The sequence below is a fragment of the Chlorocebus sabaeus genome, chromosome 11, assembly GCF_047675955.1.
Source record: "Chlorocebus sabaeus isolate Y175 chromosome 11, mChlSab1.0.hap1, whole genome shotgun sequence".
Classification (NCBI taxonomy): domain Eukaryota; kingdom Metazoa; phylum Chordata; class Mammalia; order Primates; family Cercopithecidae; genus Chlorocebus; species Chlorocebus sabaeus.
The window spans coordinates 27143447-27159034 of record NC_132914.1 but is presented as its reverse complement, the minus strand read 5'-3'; the positions used below and the strand labels follow the sequence as shown (position 1 = coordinate 27159034).

Here is a 15588-nt window from a genome sequence, read left to right as displayed (position 1 = left end):
AGAAGTTGGTCAGAGAAAAATTCTTGTTGATTTTGAGGTGAGACTGGAGGCCAGGAGTCATGGGTAGGAGGAGCAGTGGTGGGGCAATAGCTTGAGCCTTGGAGCCAGGAGTATCAAACCATTGCACTGTCAGTTATCTGCTGGGTGGTCTTGGATTTCATGGATGAGTCTTGAAACCTGCCTGAGCCTCTGCCTCCTCATCTAAATGGAGGAACTGTTGCATTGCCCACAGGAGGGTTGTGCACTCAGTGAGATGATGTGTAGAAAGTGCCTCATAGAGTGCGGAGACTCTCTCTGTAAATGACAGTTCTCACTGTGACAGTTCACATAGAATGACCATGGAAGCCGTCAGATTAGAGAATGGTGGGGAAAGGGAAAGAGTGTAAAGACAGAAGAGAAAACTTGAGACAGAACCCAGGGGATCCCCCATTCAGGAAAAAGAAGAAAGACAAGCAGAGAAGTAAGAAAGGAGACAATAAAGAAGGCATAAGGAGAGCCAGGAAGAGGAGTATGTCCAAAGCCAAGAGTTGAGGATTTCAGTGTCAGAGTCCAACAGCATCAATTGCTGCAAAGAGGCCAGAAAGAAGAGACAGGTCAAAGCCTTTGGATTTTATGATATAGAAATCACCAGGTGACTTTTTACCTTAAAAGAAGACTGCTGTGAAAATGTTGACCCATCTTTAGCCTTAACATTAAAAGCAGCATTTTACCAGGCACTTGTACTTGAATTTTTAAGTATCCAAGTACTTATCCATGTTTCTGCCCAGCCTCTTCTGTCAGAGCTTTCTCCAGAGCCATGACAAGAGGGATGAGAGCTCACAAGCTTATTCCAACATGAAATGTTTCATTTTCATCCAAACAGTGCACATCTAAGAGAACAGGCTCCATTCCTGAATTTTAATGGCCAGGAGAAGGAAGAGTTATATGAACTTAGGTCTGATGGAAATGAAAAGTTGTTTGCATGGAAGGTTATTTATGGAAATAGCCTTTTTGGAAAAGATCTAAAAATCTGTAGCTGAAAAACCCATTTCAGAAAATCTGTTACTCCAAGCTCTGTGGAGATGATGGCCTTCTGACTATCCTCGGAGAGAGAGAAGATTTTGTAGCACATGGAAAGTTGAAGCACATCTACAGTTCAGTTCAAAGACTGTTCTTTTCCCTTGCATTTCTCTACTCCTGAGGTAACTACTCTTCAAACTTTGGTAGGAAACCTTCCAGACATTTTTCTGCCACTCTTATTTTTGTTCCTTAAAAATAGGTTCACTTAACAAGTTTATTTAGGTGCTTGTTTATCAATAGGGCTTTGGAAGAAGTTTCAAATTCTTTATAATTGATGTTGCTTTTACTCTCATGGATTTATGCAAAGGAAAATGTGAAAGGTCCTTCCTCATATTAGTTCACAAAACAACTCATCTGAATCCTGCTACACTGTTTATGTAAATCTAATTTATACCTTGGGACCCTTAGAAAATGCCTCCTACCTTTCGGGGAAATGGGAAAAACAAGAATAGAGGCCGGGCACGGTGGCTCACGCCTGTAATCCCAGCACTTTGGGAGACTGAGACGGGTGGATCACGAGGTCAGGAGATCAAGACCATCCTGGCTAATGCAGTGAAACCCCATCTCTACTAAAAATACAAAATAGTAATAATAATAATAATAAATTAGCTGGGCATGGGGGCGGGCGCATGTAGTCCCAGCTACTCAGGAGGCTGAGGCAGGAGAATGGTGTGAACCCAGGAGGCAGAGCTTGCAGTGAGCCGAGATTGTGCCACTGCACTCCAGCCTGGGCAACAGAGCGAGACTCCATCTAAAAAAAAAAAAAAGAATAAGTTCTGAGAATGTTCCTCCCTCTGTATATTTTTTCACCTTAAATGCTTCAACTTTGTTACCATGTCAGTAGGGAATATTTGTACTGATATTCATTGAAGCACTGTGTTAGTCTGTTCTGCATTGCTGTAAAGGAATACCCAAGACTGGGCAATTTACAAAGAAAAGAGGTTTATTTGCTTTTGAAAGAACAGAAAACCAAATATTACATGTTCTCACTCATACGTGGGAATTGAATAATGAGATCACTTGGACACAGGAAGGGGAACATCACACACCGGGGCCTGTTGTGGGGTGGGGGGAGGGTGGAGGAATAGCATTAGGAGGTATACCTAATGTAAATGACGAGTTAATGGGTGCAGCACACCAACATGGCACACGTATACATATGTAACAAACCTGCATGTGGTGCGCATGTACCCTAGAACTTAGAGTATAATAGTAATAATTCAAAAAAAGAAAGAAAAAAGAAAAGAGGTTTATTTGGCTCACAGTTCTGTAGGCTGTACAAACATGAAACTGGCATCTGCTCAGCTTCTGGTAAGGCCTCAGGAAGCTTTGACTCATGGCAGAAGGTGAAGTGGGAGTAGGCGTGTCACATGCAAGTGAAGGAACAAGACAGAGAGGGGAGGGAAGTGCCATACTTTTTAACTACAAGTCTAGAGCGAACTAATAGAGTGAGAAATCACTCATTACTGTAGGGAGGGTACCAAACTGTTCATAAAAGATCTGCCCCCATGACCCAAAAGCCTCCCAGTAAGCCCCACCTCCAACACCAGGGATCAAATTTCAGCACGAGGTTAGGAGGAGACAAACCATATCCAAGCCATAGCACCTCAGTTTCTTCATTTGTAAAATTCAGATAATAGATAATATTATATCTATTGATGACATTTTAATATGAAATTTGGAGGGGACAAATACCATACTATATCAAACATACATTGTACATAAAGTAATACATTGCTTCTAGGGGTTAGAATTGCAGGAAACACATTTGTGTCTTTGTATCCATCCAATGATAGGATCAGGGGTCTGAAATCAAAACTTAAAACTTTCTTACTTCTGCCTTCAAATTCGTGTGTGTGTGTGTGTGTGTGTGTGTGTGTGTGTGACAAATTCGTGCTCTTTTGCCCAGGCTGGAGTGCAGTGGCACAATCTTGGCTCACTGCAACCTCTGCCTCCCAGGTTCAAGAGATCCTCCTGCCTTAGCCTCCCAAGTAGCTGGGACTACAGACATGCACCACCACACCTTGCTAATTTTTGTATTTTTAGTGGAAACGGGGTTTCACCACATTGGCCAGGTTGGTCTCAAACTCCTAACCTCAAGTGATCTGCCTCCTTCAACCTCCCAAAGTACTGGGAATACAGGCGTGAGCCACAGCACCCAATCGTGCCTTCAGATTCTAAACCAAGCTATTTAAATAGCCACTGTTTGATTATTTGAATTAACATGGAGCATCTTCTTGGATATTGTTCAGGGAAATGTGACTAGATCAAGGTGTTTTGGGGATGTATTTTCTTGTCAAGTAAACCCTCATGTTTGATAAAATAAATGATATTTTGAGGTAGCGTTTACTGGGAACAGAAAGTAAGAAGGGAAAAGGAGGGACCATACAGGAAAGTAAAAATAATAAAAGAAAATTTAGAAAACTAGAGGAAAAGGTATGAAAGGATAAATCCTCCATCCCGTACTGATAATGGCCTTTGAGCACCACTAAGCCCCTTTGCTTCTCCCATTAAGGAAAGGATGATAACTGAGGAGGAACAAACAAAAATAGGCATCATTAGAAAAAAATACCCAAGACTTTTAGATGTTTCTCTAACATTTTGGTGTCATTTTCAGATTACCAGTGTTCATTTGCTGAGGTATATGAAGGGATATTTACTACTTAATTTGACAAATAGCAGGATCCAAACCAGAGGTGTGTATAAGAGCAGGTGCCGTGTGTGTCTGGAGAGCTGCTGCCTCCACAAGTATCCTGATGGCACTGGGCTTCTAGTGAGACCTGGCTGGCCACCCTTCCCATGTCATGGCCATGGGTTTTTTGGGAACCATTTCCTCCTTTTACTGATTCACAGTTGTAAACTCTTCTATTTATTTTTCTCTTGAGTAACAACTGCACCCTGACATTGCGGCAGTGTCGATGAAGACTATTGAACTCATATTTTTGTTAACATAATAATTGTCTGTCTTAACCAAAAAATAAGTTTCCTGAAAGCCATAATCAGGTATAGAGAAGGTCTTTGTTCTGCACAATACCAGGGCAGGTCATATCTGTAATGTGTATTAACAGCAATTCACTAAACATTGAATGTCTCTGTATGCTAGCAACTGTGCTAAAGATTTGCTGTATAAAGATGAATAGGAAATTGCCTCTTCTCCCAGGAAACTCAAAACATTTATTGAATGAATAAATAAAATAATAGGTGCATTAATAAATGAATGGTTTCTTTTTAGCCCTCTGGGAGTTGGACATAATTTACAGGAAGAGATACCAAAATAATGTGAGACATTGCAACACAAATTTCTCATTAGTCAAATGCTATCTGTCCCTTCTTTTAAAACCAAAGGATAAAGATACAGCAGGAAGGGTTATGTCCCCTGACCCAAATTGGAGGGCTGATTTGAAATATGAGGCTGTAGGCGCTTTAATCTGTCTGTGGTCTCTCTTATCGTGTCTCTCCAACCCAGCCTCTCCCTCCCACAAGAGTAGGCCTTCCCCTGCTCTTCTAGCAGAGGGGTGGGGATGACACTGGTGGGGTTTTCAGCTTAACTCACCCTGAAGAATGAATTCTTCCTTGCCATGATCTGTTAAGACCTTAAAAAGAAAGGTCATTCTTTTAATGAGATAGGAAATAAATCTACCCATCTAGTCACCCACTACTTTAGCCAAATAAGGAAGGGAAAGAACTAGCAATTTCCCAAATGTTGTTTTCTGAGTCTGGAAATCAAAATCAGTCTTGTTTAGTTAAAACATATTTTTGAGCAGTAACTGTTGGAGGGGAGATGTTTGGACTCATGAAAGCCATCGAGTCATCTAAGATTTATATGCACCCCTCCTGCTTTAGCACCACTGGCCAACTTAATCTCTGCATTATTGTTATGTGTCATAATTATGAAATTATATGTTCTGTTCTATTACTTCTAATTTACACTAATTTTGTAATTGGATCTCATTAAACCAATTATGTAACTGCTTAATTTTTAACTAAACACTATCTTAAAGACTTTAGAACTTAATTTTAAATGTTTACATTTCAAGGAAAGCCAGGGGGGTCTTTGCAGCTCAGAATGCACAATTAAGAAGTACATTTGAGCATTCAAGGAGATACCACCCTCACTTCCCACATTTTAAGTCCAGACATGTGTCTGTGATTTAAGAGGGATCTTTTAAAATGCCCCTCTCTGGATTTTTATTGTCACTGTGGGATCTGTCCCCTATGTTATTCTCATTTTCTATTTAGTATTCATGTGTAAGATCCATGAATTACTTCATTTTTGCACAGATGTTAACATCTTTCTGTTCCTCTTTTTAGTTTATGAAACAGAAACAGAAGTAGTAGGTACTTAACAGTGTGGCTGAATGCTGTCTTCTTCATCTTAAGGATTCTGGTCCAGTGCTTAGGTTGTTACACTTTGGTGCTGGAAGTGAGGATAAAAGGATTTGGACCAAATAGTGTTTAAATGTTTTTCATGGTGGAAGTGGCATGGAGAATAAGAACAAGGGAAGGCAGGTAAGACACTGAACCTGAGATGTTCTAGGTTACTTCCTAAATTGATCAGAAACTGTAGATCTGCTAGTGTTCGGGTGATTGACCACAGAGTTACAGAACACAAGTGGCTTTTGTTAGCTTTTCTAATCAGTGTTTACGGAGAAGTTCCATGCGAAGGAATAAACCTGAGCATATGAATCTGAAGTTTGATTTCTTAGGATTTCCATTTACAAGATTGGTGACTTTACTTATCTCCTCCATACTTCAATGTACCCATTGATAAAATATGTATAATGGGCCAGTTAGAACTCAGAATAGAAGGCAATGGAACTGAGCTAGGACTCTGGAGGCCTCTGGCTGTACCAGGCATTAACCCTTCAGTTGTTGGATCATGCAGAGGAGGTGTGGTGGGGATCCCAGGGGCAGATTAGGGCAAATAAATCTGCAGGGGGAGGGAGTATTTGGAGGGCTTATGAAAGTGGCTTAGTTGACAATCAGGAGATATTGCAGTATTTTGGCAATTAGTACAGCCATATCTTTGCATACCAGCTAAATATTGGTACTGAGTATAACCGCACTTTTTTTGCAGAGTTGCTCTGAGGATTCAATAAAATCATGCCACTAACAACACTACAACTAATATAACTGACATGGATAAGTATTGCCTATGGATAATAGCCACTAATCATGCCACTAACAACACTACTGCTAATATAACTGACATGGGTGAGTGTTGACTACTTATCCAGCTGACATTAGATAAGTGCCTGTGCTGTGCTAAGTGCTTTATATGCATGATCTCCTTTAAAGCCTCATGACAACTCTAGGAGGCAAATCCTATTGTTCTTATTATCCCCATTGTACACATGAGGAAACTGAGGCTCCGAGAGGAGTGGTAGCTTGCCCAGAATGGCACAGCTTGCACAAAGGGATGCCATGCCCATAATGTGCCAGGTGCATGCAAGTGATCGATAAATGTCTGTTAGTATCCGATCCCATACAGTGTGTAAAGCTAGAAGCTGTGATTCCTTTGGGAACAAGCAAGGCCAGCTGTACCCAGCCTTGTCAGCAGCGCGCATGGCACTTTACAGAAGGACTATAAAAATTCAGTCCACAGGGCAGGGAGTAGACCTGGCTAGGAGACAGGAAGTCAGATGACAATCCTACAATGGCAGGAAGGCCTGAGAGGAATTCAAATAAGAAAAAAAAAGAACTCGTTCAAAGCTGGTTGGCAACTGCATACTTCCTACGAAGATTAGAAGTGTTACAATTACAATTATTACAATTGCAGGCAAGAAAGAAAAAGAGGCTGCAGGATGTTTCAATTTAATTTGACGAGTATTTACTGAGGAGAACTATGCATGAGGCACTGATAAGAATAAGAATAAAATATCCCTGCCCTCCGAGGACCACACTGTAACTAGAAGGACAGCTTTATTCACCAGAAACGATTGTGCAAATCAGATTGAACTCTGGTACAGACATCCAGCAGCAAGAGAAACTTTAAGACAGATCACACCACTGCACCCCTGCTTAAAACCTGTCCATGACACTTAGATTAAAATCCAGAATCTTTCATAGACTGCTTATATAGTCTGGCCCCATTCTACATTACCAGTCTCATTTCATCGCACTTCCCTTAGCCGACTACAGTCCAGCCACACTGGCGCTTCTTCTTTTCTCAAACATGCCATGCTTTTCTCTGGTGGGAGCCTTGGCCCACATGTGCCTTCTGCTCGCGGTCATGGCCCTCTGGCTCTTTGCATGTCTGTGCCTTCCCTGACATCCCCATTCCCGTTACTTCCTAGCCCACCACGCTTTATTTCCTTTAGCATTTATATTGATCTGACCTTAAATTGTTTTTATATTTATTGGTGTGTTTATTCTTTATCATTACCATATACACCCCAGGAAGACATTTACACATCTGCTTTGTTCTCTTCTGTATTCCCAGCACCTAAATTAATGCCCGGCACATAGTAGGCACTCAGCATAAATTGCTGAACAAAATAAATAAGATATAGAGCCACTGGAGCACAGAAGACAGGTTCTTTCTGGCCAAAGTCACTAAGGACAGTTTCACCAAGAAGATTTTGAGGAGAGTTGAGCTAAAAATGAGGAGGATTTTGATAGAGGGATGGAGGGGAATATGTTCCAGGCAAAGTGTGTAGCTTAAAAGAAAAGTGTGAGAACAAGAAAGGAAACTAATTAAGTATATGATATGTGTTAGCAGCTTAGCATGCTATCTTATTTATACCCGTTTTATGTGAATTAAGGCTCAGAAAAATGTGAGTCATCCCAGGTGCCCTGTAAATGAGTTCTTGAACCAGGATGCAAATCCAGATTTTCCTGGGACCAGTGTCTATGATTTTACCTTTAGCTATGCCTTCTTCTAGTAAATAATCAGGTAAAATTTGACAAAGGCTAAATAAATGTAAATCAAGTATTGAAGAACAGGTAGGAAAAACCTCAAAACCAAAAGCCAAATGACATCCTTTAGAAGGAAGAAAGCTGTTTCTGTTTCTCCAGTATTTTTAGGAGTTAGAATTTTTAATCTCTAAGCTGCATTCGTGGAGGTGTGATCTAAAATGCCTTGAAAACGCAGGACAATGAATCATTTTTTATTTTTTAATGATGTGTTTATTCAACAAATGCAGATTGAGTGTCATTGTGTTCGAGGTACTAGGCTTGGTTTAGAGACACAGAGTCGAGGCAGATTCTCTAACTTCCCTTGGGAAGCTTTGGTAAAATAAAGGAAATAGATAAAGGAGTGATGATAACACATGGCAGCAGTGGAGTCTGCCAGAGCCTAGGGCCTGGGAAGGGAGGCTTCATGGAGGTCATGCCTGGATGCTTGAGGCTGATCAGGTAAATGAGGATGGAACACGTAGAGAGAGCAGATAGGTATGTCTGGAAAAACAGTGAGGACATTTGGGAGGGCAGTAACCAGGAGTAGTAACCAGGAGCCAGGTTGCAAAGGGCCTTGTGTGCTTAGAAATTTTTACTTTATCCTGGGCTGGGTGTGGTGGCTCACGCCTGTAATCCCAGCACTTTGGGAGGCCGGGACAGGTGGATCACCTGAGGTCAGGAGTTGGAGACCAATCTGATCAACATGGTGAAACCCTGTCTCTATTAAAAATATAAAAATTAGCTGGGCATGGAGACACATACCTGTATTCCCAGCTACTAAGGAGACTGAGGCAGGAGAATCGCCTGAGACCAGGAGGTGGAGGTTGCAGTGAGCCACTGTACTTATGCCTGGGTGACCAAGTGAGACTCAGTCTAAAAAAAAAAAAACAACAAAAACAAAACAAAACAAAAAGCAAGAAAGAAATGTTTACTTTATCCTCAAAGTTAAGGGAAGTCCTGCAGAGATATTAAACCAAAGAGACAGGAGCAGATTTACATTTTAGAAGACATGTTCTATAGCAGCATAAGAAATGGATTCAAGGGGGCCATCCTGGAAGAAAAAAACAAAAATGAAACAGGTAGAAAGATTTTATTACCCAGCAACAATAATGCGAGCTGGTGCTAAAGAAATGCCACTGGAAATTGAAAAGAAATGATGGCCATGAAAAAATTAAGATAGAAGTTTTAATGAAGGTAAGGGAAAGGCTGTTTAGGTCCCTGGCCTCAGAGAGTCAGGGGAGGGAGAGCTGAGCCCTGGGGAAAGGGAAAGGGTTCCACAGAAATAAGTTGAGGAGTTGTGATCATCTCAGTTTGGGTTATAGGGCCTAAGTGCATATGTGGACTTGGACATTTTCAAGGCATTTTCATGTTCGAGATGTTTTAGATGATACCTCTACAACTGTAAGTTAGAAATTAAGAATTCTAATAAGAAGCTGAATATGTGGGTCTGTAATTCAGATGAGAAATCTAAAATGGACAGTCCACTAAGAAAAGGTTAACTATCACAAGGATAAGATCTTAGTGTCTTTTTTGAGACAGAGTCTCGCCCTGTTGCTCAGGCATGATCCTGGCTCACTGCAGCCTCGACCTCCCAAGGCTCAGGTGATCCTCCTTCCTCGGCGCCCCCAAGTAGCTGGGACTACAGGCACACGCCACCATGCCTGACTAATTTTTCTATTTTTAGTCGAGGCAGGGTTTTGCCATGTTGCCCAGGCTGGTCTCAAGCTCCTGAACTCAAGTGATCTGCCGACCCTGGCCTCCCAAAGTGCTGCCAGATTTTATTTTATGCACTAGGGCATCCCAGGAGAATAGAAAAGTGCCTGGTATATATTAGATACTCAATAAAGATTTCTTAAATGATCACAAAGATTTGTAAGTTGCTGGAGTATACTTGATAGCTGAAATCACAGATCTGGATAAGGCTATACAAAGGAAACTGTATAGACTGAGAAATTCAGAAAAAGCATGCCCTTAGACTTGAAATAGCACAGACCTTTTCCTATTATTTAGTAATAATGATGATAATAATGTCAAAAGTCTACTACTCAGATTTTACTCAGCAAAAAGTAGAACCAGGAGAAAAACAATTTTCATAGTGGGGCTCTGAAAGAGGATGTTAACTTTTCATCCTCTGTGAACCTAGAGGTGGTGTGGTCAGTTTGTGGATATCATGTGATCTGACATTGATTACATTTTAGTATGAGATTATGCTGCAAACCCAAATGTTAAGAGCAAAACAACTTGGACATGTTCAGTATATAGAAGCTTTTTTGAAATGGTAACCCATCCTAAGTCATTTATTTTAGACTTATGAAGGGATGTTCACTTCTTTGATTCTCATAATCTTAATAAAAAGATTTCCTCCTGCTGTGCTGAAGAAAATTCTTGTTTCCCAGTTCTAGTCATTACGGTAAGATCTTGTTCAATTCTCAGTTGGCTTTCTGGAAAAATAATGTCCACATTGTTAGGACTGATATATTTTACTCAGAAACTCTGGCTTTCTTCCAGGGAGTAACAGATGCCATCAAAATGTAAGTTGTGGGAATGAGAACTATATACTGTAAAGCCACACGACTTCTGTGTAATGGTTTTTAATAGGCTAGCATAGCCCGTGTCATATCGTAAGTAATTAGTTAAGATGGCAATTAAGCTGAAATACTACTCTTGGGTTAGATACGGTTATCAGGCAACCGCATGTCCATAGGATTTTGGACTAATTTTATCTAAGGGAATTTCTGAAAAATAATTGCTGAATTTTACAAAAGTGATTCAGCACTTGGATTTCAGAGATTAGTCATTTAATATCAGGTTAGTGGAGTCTGCTACTTTCATGGGATTTAGAGATCAAGATGTTTTGGAAATAATAGCATCTGAGGTAAGTTACCGCAGCCCTCTGAGTCTGTTTCCTCCTCTGTAAGTGGGGATAATACTCCCCTTTACTAGGATTCCTGTGTGGATTAAACACAATCACATCTATCCTAGCACCTAACATGGTGTCTGGCTCACAGTGACTGTTCAACAAACGTTTGATCTCCCACGTCTACTTAAAATATTTGGCTAAATAAATAATACGGCTAACTTTAAATACTATTTTGTGGATTCAAAACATTCTTAAACCATTCAGTGTTCAAACTCTTCACTGATTCTACATAGCGTTTCTTTTATAGGTTAGGCAAAGGTCAACTTCCATTTGTTCAATAAATACATGGCACCTATAATGTCCCAGACACTGCGCCCACACCTGGAAAGGGACACAGAGGAGATAAAGACGGCTATGGCCTGTTGCACAGTTATCTGTTTAGAGCTGAAGGCAGCTCCTAGACAAGTCACCACACGTTTTACATAGCTGAATAGTGAGTATTACCATCCGGCGAAGGTCAGGCAGAGGGGCTTCCTATATTGTTGTCTGACACAACCAAAAGCTGGGAGCTTCCATAAATATTTGCATTGCTGGAACTGTTGAATCCATTTGAGTTTACAAGTGATTTTAGGACAGATCTTACCACAAAGAGGTGTGGTATGATACCATCTGGAGTGTCCCAGAGAGGACACGGGGACAGACGTACTGTGAAAGGGAGTGGTAGGAGCTAATTCTGAGTCAGAACCCAAATTACATAAGAAGAAATGTCATCTAGTTTACTTCTATCCTTACCCTGGGAGGCTAGGGGCAAGTTCTACCTGATGCTAGGTTATATGATGAAAGCAACAAAGGATGTTTATTTCATTTTCCAAAGAACATATTTTAGGCTCCTTCAAGTGAAGAACTCAAGGCATTTTTCACACGTGTAATCAGCTTTGTCATTTTTTCCAACATCTGAAAAAGTTCCAATATAAAGCACGTATTTTTTGCTTTAGAAATAATATTCTGGTCTATGTCCACACCACCCTGAATGTGCCCTGTCTCCTCTGATCTCAGAAGCTAAGCGGAGTTGGGCCCGGTTAGTACTTGGAGAAATAATATTCCAGCCCTCCAAGTTTCCTTCTGAATTGGTGTTCTACTGAGATTGTTAACTCTTAAGAAAGATTTCAAGTGTTTATGCCACTCTGTGAGGTTATTGATAAACCTTCCAAATACAAATGACATAAGAAGCACCAGTTCACCAGAACCTGAAATTCAAAAATGGCCAGATTCAATGGTGGTTTATTTGCAGAGGTACCTGTAACTTTTCAAAGAGGTAATTACTCAGGGATTTCTTTTGACTATCTTGGCAACAGGTTGTGATATAAAGGCCCTGGGTCCCAGATGCACTAGGTAGGCCTGTGACTTTGAGAAGAGACTTGATTGCCACAGATGTGGATTCTTCATTCATAATGAGAATCAAAGTGACTTCCATTATCTCTTCTATCCTGGTTCTCAAATCCTGATAACTCTAAATATGTAAAATATTTCTTTACATAAAGTTGTGGGTATATTAATGTTTATTTTATCTTACAAACCAGAAGCAATTGGGACAGGAGTTTTAGAGTGGTCCAGATTTGGCTATTTCCATTGTGTTCCTTGGGGGAGATCATATGTGGATCAGCTTTCCCTGGCTGTTGTCTGGCCGTTAAGTCCCGATGTTACATAGTCCACATGATTACACCCTTGTGCTGCAGCCTTTCCTGTAGGACAACACTGATTATGGACAGACAATGAATTTTCCTTGAATATCTGGAGCCAGACCCTCTGCAAGAAAATTAAGCTGTGATTCTGGCTGGGGTCGGAGGGCGGTGAGAGGGGTGAGGAATTTCCACTGTCTCAGGCTGCACCTATGCTGAAGGGCCTGTGAGAATTTGTCTCCCAAGCTTAGGAGCCAGTACCATTTGGAAGCATTAAACCCAGTTTGAAAATGTCGTTTTAGAAGACAAAGACCTACTGCCAACAGATATATAATAAGATAAACCATTTTATTGGGGTGTTAAAAGTTATTCTTACTTGAGAGTATCACAATTGCCTCACTTTATTGTCTGATGTATAGCTCACTGTGTTGAAGAATAAAGAATGAAATAAGAGTCTGGATTGTAGAAAGAGCGTTAGTGGAAGGGGTGCTGTGTGTATTAGATACAGTGCAGTGTGGTGGTTTAGACACAGACTCAGGGATTTTGGAAGCCTTGAGCAGGCCTTTAACCTCCCTATGCCTCAGTTTCTTCATCTGTAAAATGCGTAAACATCTGTATCTATAGGGTTTCCTAAAGATTAAACAGTTTAATGTTTTTGCATTATCTAACAGACAGTACATTTTAAATTAAACTGTAAAATATGTATGAGTGTTAGAATAGCATTTCAGAGCTCAAGAAATTATTATTTATTCAACAACTTTTGCTAGTGCCTACCTACCATGATCTAGGGCAATGGATAAGATCCTGCAGGAGAGCACTAGTAAAGGATGAATAAATTCCCTGCTTCAGGAATCTTGGGCCTAATGAGAAATAATAATATATGGTCATAAAGATGAGTTAATAACAGGCAGCAATATTTGATGAGCTAAGATGAGGAGCCATGCTCTAGCATGGGAAGAGGACCTTGTATGTAAGGGAAATAGGCAGATCTGAGTAATTGAAGCTCAGAGAGTAGGTGGACCCACCTGGATTAGGTTGGAGCTAAAGGGTAACAGGAATTAATTCTCAGGATAAGGAGTTCCTGTTTGATCCTTCAAACACAGGAGAGGCGTTGATGACTTTTATGTAGGGGAATTATGTGATTTTTTTAAAAATCAGATTTTAAGGAAGTATCAAAGAGTCTATAGCAGGATTTCATGAAGGGGCAAGAGTCTGGCAGAAGGAAAATCAGTGACCATCACACTGATGGAAAATGTGATGGAAGGAACCGGAAATAGGAAGGGGGGATGGGTGTGGTGGAAAGAAGATTTGACCAAGAGTGACAATCCATAAACCAGAGGGCTCGGTTCCCACACACCCAACCCCATCCCTGCCTCTCTCACTAGGCTCAGCCTTCCCGGTCTTCTTTATGAGGCTTTCAATTCTGCCAACCTTGGCTCCTGCTGTTCGCTTCACCTGGAATGCTTATCTTCAGAAATTAAAATCTTCCTTTTGTGGCCAATCCACCTAAAGACCTCAGGCCCTCTATAAGAGCACTTTGTCATATTCTATCCAAAGCATTTACTGCTATTTTAAATTATTTGCCTTTGGAGTTGTTACCTGTTTTTCACTGTCTTTGTTTCCTTGTGAACTGGACTCTTGATGTCTTCGTAACTATTTCCCCAGTACCTAGAACTATTTCTGAAACCAAAAGGGTCTTAATAAATATTTATTGAGTAAATGAATGAAATAATTGATCTCTAAGGTCCTTTCTAGCACCAGTTTTCTGACTCCCTGATTTTAGGTGAAAGAGAAATTAAGAAAACTGTTTGCTGACAGCGTATTTAGGAGAAAGGAAAAAAGAAGACTAAGGTTTTGAGTTTGGGTGACTTGAAGAATACTTTTAATGACTGAAATATCAGTTTTTATCCTCTTTCCTCAAACATTCAGGGAAACTGATTTTGGTTGCCAGCTCATTCCATGTATGGTGTCAATGGGCCATCCAGAGGGCAATGATATCCTGGTCCCTGGAGACAACAAAACTGGGATGATTCAGGAGAGAAAACAGAATGAAATTGAAGATGAGAGTTTTGGAAATCATACATAAGACTCGTATTTGGCCGGGCACAGTGGCTAACACCTGTAATCTCAGCACTTTGGGAGGCCAAGGCGGGTGGATCACGAGGTCAGGAGTTCGAGACCAGCCTGGCCAACATGGTGAAACCCTGTCTCTACTAAAAGTACAAAAATTAGCCAGTGGTAGTGGCAGGCGCCTGTAATCCCAGCTACTAGGGAAGCTGAGGTAGGAGAATCACTTGAACCCGGGAGGCAGAGGTTGCAGTGAGCCAAGATCATGCCACTGCACTTCAGCCTGGGCAACAGAGCAAGACTGCATCAAAACAAACAAAAACAAACAACAACAAATTCGTGTTTGCCAACTAGTAGTAACAGAGATTGATTTATTTGAAACTGTTAGTGGAGCTAGTTATATTTTAGTGAAAATTCCACATGGGGAAAAATAACCCAAAAGAAAATGTTAAGAGATTTTAGCAGGTAAGTCAATTTTATGTATATTTACATGGATTTGCTCATTGCTTAGGAGAGTGTGGCAGTGGAACTAAAACACTCCCTTCCCATTAAGACCTGGCTGTGGATAGAAATTTCTCCCCAGGTCCATCCCACCTTATGCAGTGACGATGACCTGTAATGCTATCCTGACACCAACTGGTAACATACTGCAGTATAATTCCCAGGCTAACCACCCAGAGTCAGCACAGACCACACAAGTTCCAGGGCATAGTTCCCAAAAAGATGCCCTTACTTCATACACCAACTGCTCTTTGGGTGACCCCAGGCCACTCATACTTCGGACCAAATAGGTACAGATCCAGGGGTTACCATCATCCCATCATCCCTTCAGTTTGCTAATTCACTAGAATGACTCACAGAATTCACAGGAGCACTGTACTTGCCATTACAGTTTTATTATAAAGGACACAGATCAGCAACCGCCAAATAAAGAGACACATGGGGCAAGATTTGAGTGAGTTTTGAACGCAGGGTTTCTGTGCCCTGTCTCTGTGGAATCTGGGCACATCACCCTCCTGGCACAGT

At 40.9% G+C, this 15588-nt stretch overlaps 1 protein-coding gene and 1 long non-coding RNA gene across 4 annotated transcripts in view; both read left to right on the top strand.

The window, feature by feature from the left end:
* The window catches only part of ITPR2 (inositol 1,4,5-trisphosphate receptor type 2), a 485309-nt gene that overhangs the window by 438205 nt on the left and 31516 nt on the right, over positions 1-15588 (top strand). The window lies entirely within an intron of this gene.
* Positions 2179-6283, top strand: LOC140712748 (uncharacterized). The gene is made up of 2 exons (XR_012094472.1): positions 2179-5568; positions 6137-6283. It is a non-coding gene; the product is annotated as an uncharacterized lncRNA (long non-coding RNA).